Below are 6,037 nucleotides of genomic sequence, written 5' to 3' on the forward strand. Positions count from 1 at the left end.
CACGCTGCCGGTTACTGATGAGATGAATTCGAAACGCGATACCAAAATTAGGTATTGTACCCTTCATGCACATTTATTTAATATTATTTTCCCTTTATCGAAAATCCTTTCATAATATTTATGCACTGGTGTAGCAAGAAAAATTTTCGGGGGGGGGGGGGTAATGTGAATATTTTTTGTATATATACAATATATGTATGTATGTATATATGTTTTTAGAGAGCAGAAAAAATATTCAAAAACAATCTGAGCAGGAAAAAATGTCCACAAACCAACAACTACACTTGCTAATACAACAATTCTTGCACGCAACATAATCCCTCCCCGGCATTACCTTACGGCATTGTGTATTCCAAGTACACCAGACTGGGAAAGGAATCATCCAGCACGGTATGCTATCGTGCGTCTTACCTATAGGCTGGTCGAAAGATCAAAGAGGCAAAGTCAAGGCCTGCTATGATGAACTCCACGTGTAGGCACTCACGTTGCGTGTGGTTCTGATACCATAGATGTTCATAATCAATGCTGTATATATAGGTGTGGCAGATCACGCGGTTTGCTAGTGTTGGCAACCAAAAATATGTAAACAATCCAGAAGCACATCGGGTCGACGTCATAGCTGTCACACGATTAAATGGGAGCGGAACGACCGCTATGACGAAAGCAAGTCGATTTATACTGTGATCACTTACACCACTCATGTAAGATTCATCTTACGAATACCAAAGTGCCATCTTCGCCAGACCTGTATATACGACATTGGTTCATTATACGGTACAACATATAGTTAAGACTCATTCGTAACCCACACAGGCATCACTTCGGGAAGTGGTTTTTTTTAAGTGCACAGCACGCAATCCTATCCAACTTCTTAGTAGTTAGTTCTTTCAGTACACAGCACCCCTCCTTGACACACTACCAGTTTTCGACCATCCGCACAACGTGGCAATTTATGTATGCTATTAGGAAAGCTAGCTGTGGGTCGAGAGTTAGTGCTCTTCCCCTACGAGGTTAATCTGGGCGGCAAACTTCAGTCAGCCTAATTTACTGAACCCTTCGGTTCCCTTGTGCCAGTTAGTACCACTTCCTCGTTGATCTTCCGACCTGTTCGCGAACTACTCGGTCTAGTCCTCTAGCCTACTCCGACGGAGAGTTCCCCGGCGAGAGAAGTTCGAAAGCGAACCAACCAGCCAGGTACCGAGGTCTGTTCGGCGATTCCGGTGGGGTAGGGCGTCCGGTTTGCTTGAGCCCCGGCGCGACTAGTGGTATCTTGTCGCGGTCTACTCAGTCTAGTTCCCGGCGGTGAATCTGACTGTACGACGGAGAGTTAGGCTAAGTGCCGAAGTCAGTTCGGTGATTCCGATGAAGCAGGGCGTCCGGTTCACTGGTGCCCTGACGACCCGCGACCGGTGGTGTAGCGGCCTACGCAGTTTAGTCCCCAGCGGTGAATCTAGCTTACGCTGACGGAGAGTTCCCTGGCGAAAAAAGTTCTTTCAATACCGATTCTTCTTTGGTTTTCGCTATTTTATACCGCACTACAGATTGCCGCAGCATGTGTTGTGCTGTGTCGCAGTGGTTGAGGTTGATTTGCGTTACTTCCACTGTGACTTTGTTGCTGTCGCATGTTTGAAGGCCGGACATCGTGGGCTTCCTGTAACGTGGTTGTTATCTTCTTCGGTTGCGCAGATCAAACATCGCGGAGTCTGCCGGCAGTCTTTTGCGTTATGGCGCTCTTCTCCGCACCTTTTGCATAATTTGCTCATATCAGGGCCACTGCAGTTTCTTGACACTTGAAGCGCACTTCCGGTCTCTGAGAGACACTCAATGGACAAACCGATCAGCCAACTTTGATCTTCCCAAATTTAAGTGCCTTGTTTGCTGCTTCGACTGAAAGCCTAACCAAGGCCGCTTACGTGTCGACAGGTTCTTTCCACATTCGGATCGTCATCTGCACTTCCTCAAGCTCGCACCGTTTTTCAGAGCTTCTCTTAGCTTTTCCTCCAAGGATATCTCATCCAGGTCCTTACATTGGGTGGTTACCTCCGGGTACAAGGCTCTCACTTTCACCCATAGCTTTCTCGGTGAGCTCTTGATAAGTAGAGCTGTTTGATTTCGGATCCTTTTTCAGTTCCAGGATCATCTCTCCGATGCGGGTGCGCCTGATTTTCTTAACCTTGAGTACCGGTTTTGTCCAACAAAAATATGTTTAATATTTGAAATGGAATTTTTAAAGCTTCATTTGCAAAAGTTGTCTTGTGAGAATGTTTCCTTGTAGTGAAAATTGGCGACAGACCTCGACACCTACCGGTCGGCTCATTGTGGGGGTGTGCGAAAAGTATCTTCATAGCGATCACCAGGTGATTCGCTACTGCATCGGCCAATGGAACCCCCGACCGGCTAGCTAAAGTGGAAGACGAGTCTTTAACAAAAACCTCTTTGTTGAGTCACTTCAGCGAACAGCGGAATCAAGTACGTTGATGCGGCTGATCTAACAAGAAGCAGGCATTGCATTTATCGCTCATATGAGTAAATGCGCCCGGATAGTTTGCTACTGCGACAATAAAAACTCACATTTTCACACGAAAAGTTATTGGCACTCACACAACTTCTCCGGATAAATGTGGGGCGATTGGTGCACCCCCCGGAGAAAGCGAATAAAAAATCAGTTTTCAAGTGACTACCTGATGATGCGCACGCATCTACGCGTTTCTGTATTATTAAAATTAAATAAAGTTAATTTCTGATATTCTCAACCACTCCTTATCCTCTTTTCTACATGGGGGCTCAACCGGAAAGGAGTTATCGAGATTTGTTCGGAAAATACGTTGATATCGCGTTGTAATTCAAATATAATTGGATTTAAGAAGAAACGAAGTGAAATCAAAATGGCGGAAAAAGCGGATGAACTGTGCAAAATTTTCACCAAAGCTGGAATCGAGCGAGAGTGCGAGAAACGTGGTCTGTCTTTAGATGGATGCAAGAACGAGATGGCGCAAAGAATCGTTTACCATGACATGGCGCTGGTTGCAAACGACGGCCGTTCGTGTATCAACGACGTGATGCGGGACGGTAAGCAACTGAGCAACGTTGGTAGTGGTGAACAGCACGACGATGAAAACGATGGCAGCAATGCACACAACGACGATCGCCGCAGCGACGACGATGAAAATGATGCTATTGATGATGACGCTAACGACGGTAGCAATGAGCAAGACGGTGATGATGAAAGAGATAGTTGTGGAAGTGATGATTCCGGTAAGTTTCTCACAGCGTTATCGAGAGACAAACGAACGTCTACGCCGATAGATCGTGTTGCGAATGAGCGACGCCAGCCGTACTCGTTCAGAGATGTAGAAGATAGCATCGAAACTTTTGGTGCCGAAGATGGCCAGGACGTAAAGCTATGGATGTCACAATTCGAAGCGATGTCCCGAACAGCTTTATGGAACGACGAACAAAAACTTATAATGTGCAGAAAAAAGATGACAGGCACAGCCCGTCGGTTCATATTCGCGCAAAGAGGTTCGTTCGGCAAACTGAAGAATGCCCTCATAAAAGAATTTGCTCCTTTCGTCCGTGCGACTGATATTCACCGTCAATTAGCAGCGCGAAAGAGAAAACCAAACGAAGCTATACGTGACTATATCTACGAGATGCAACGAATCGCTCTTTCCATCGACCTCGATGAGCCGAGTATTTGCGAATACGTTGTTGATGGCATCACCGAAGATGAGTTCCACCGATCGTTGCTTTACGAAGCGCAGACTATCCGTCAGTTGAAAGAAAAACTTCTCAATTTCGAAAAAGTGCAAAAAAAGACTGGAGCAAAACCGAAGCCACACGACGCTCTGCTGAAGAAAAAGGATCAACGTCAGAAAGAGATGAAAAACCAGCCGAATTCCAGTCAAAAGAAACACTGCTTCAACTGTGGAGACGGTTCTCACGTCGCCAGCAATTGTCCACAAAGGGATGATGGACCGAAGTGTTTTAACTGTAATGCATTTGGACATTTGTCGCGGAATTGTCCAAAACCGGACGAAAAACCGAAGCAACACGATGCTGTTAAGAAGAGTGCTTCAAAAGTGAACACACTGAAAAGCGTAGCCAATGCAGCTCCGAATGTGTTGGTGAACGTCAACGGATGTGTTGTCAGTGCAATCGTCGATACAGGAAGCGAAGTTTCTCTGATCCGAAGTGATTTTTGGTTGGATTTAGCAAATAACGGAGCTCAATTGAAGAAATCCAATATGAAAGTGCGTGGTTATGCTGGTAATGCAAAAAACGTGTGTGGGGAATCGATGCTCACCATTTCGATCGAAAATGAATTGTACGACATTCTTGTTTACATCGTTCCGCAGCAAGCAATCGATATGAAGATGCTGATTGGGATGAATTTTCTTCAAGGTGTTGATTATTGTATCAATCCAGAAGGCGTTCGATTCAATAAGATTTCGGTGGTAGAATCGGAATGCGATGTCAAGTGGATCGGGAGGATTGAAGAATACGTCGATCAAAACGAAATTATAGTGCCGTATCAATATCGCAACGAGGTTATGGTTCTTATCAAGAATTACCATCCGGAACCATCTATTGTGGCGTCGAATAAACTGAGTGTCAAGTTGTGCGACAATGAAGTTGTGTGTGTGAATCCACGACGGTTAGCTCCTCTAGAGAAGAATGTTGTTACGAAGCAGATTGACGAGTGGTTGTTAAACGGTGTTATTCAACCGTCCGAGAGTGAGTACGCGAGTGCCGTAGTCGTTGTACCGAAGAAAGACGGGTCGCGTCGGGTGTGTATCGACTATCGAGAAATCAATAAAAAGATGATTCGTGATAAGTTTCCTATGCCGAATGTGGAAGAACAAATTGATAGACTATCTGGTGCGCGAGTGTTTACTACGTTGGACCTAGAAAATTCTTATTTTCACGTACCCGTCGACGAAGCAAGCCAAAAATATACATCGTTTGTTACGAGTGATGGGCAATTCGAATTCTTGCGTGCACCATTCGGTTTGTGTACCAGTGGGAATGCTTTCGGACGATTCATAAGCACTGTGCTGAAGGGTCTAATAAACGACGGCACAATAATAGCGTTTATTGACGACATAATTATACCGACGGAGAATGAAGAAAAAGGAATGGAAGCCTTACAAAAAGTGTTAAAAGTTGCCGAAAAGGCAGGGCTAAAGTTCAATTGGGGAAAGTGTGTATTTTTACAGCGACGTGTGGAGTATATCGGCTACATAGTTCATGACGGCCAAGTTGAACCGGCCCCTGCGAAGATTGAAAAGGTTAAGCAATTCCCGATACCCACCACAGTGAAGCAGCTTCAGCGTTTCTACGGTTTGGCAAGCTACTTCCGAAAGTTTATACCCTCGTTTGCCGCCATTGCCCGTCCCCTATCGGATATGTTGAAAAAAGATAGTAAGTTCCGTTTCGAAGACGAAGCTATGTTCTCCTTCAATCGTATTAAGGAAATACTTGCAAGCTACCCTGTATTGCGTATATTCCGATCCGACGCAGAGACGGAAGTTCACACAGATGCGAGCAAGCATGCTCTGGCAGGTATTTTGATGCAACGCGCGGAAGACGATGGTAAGTTCCACCCTTGTTATTATTTTAGTCGTTTGACGAGCAGCGCCGAAAAGAACTACCATTCGTTTGAACAAGAAGCTTTGGCTGTCGTGGAATCAATCAAAAAATTCAGATGCTATCTTTTGGGGCGCAAGTTCAAGGTCGTTACAGACTGCAGAGCTTTCAAGGATTCATTGACGAAGAAGAGGATGAATGCACGAGTTGCCCGTTGGATTGTCGACCTTTCCGAGTTCGATTTTGATGTTGAACACCGTCCTGGGGAAAAGATGCCTCACGTCGACGCAATGTCTCGAGTCAATGTATTAGTACTCTCGGCGTCTGTCAGTGCGCAAATAACCGAAGGTCAAAAGAAGGACGATAAAGCCAAAACAATTGTAGCGGCATTAGAACGTGATGGCGAACATAATGGGTACAGTATCAGGAACGGCGTTTTATACCAAGG

This window comes from Topomyia yanbarensis, chromosome 3 (genome assembly GCF_030247195.1).
Source record: "Topomyia yanbarensis strain Yona2022 chromosome 3, ASM3024719v1, whole genome shotgun sequence".
Taxonomy (NCBI): Eukaryota; Metazoa; Arthropoda; class Insecta; order Diptera; family Culicidae; genus Topomyia; species Topomyia yanbarensis.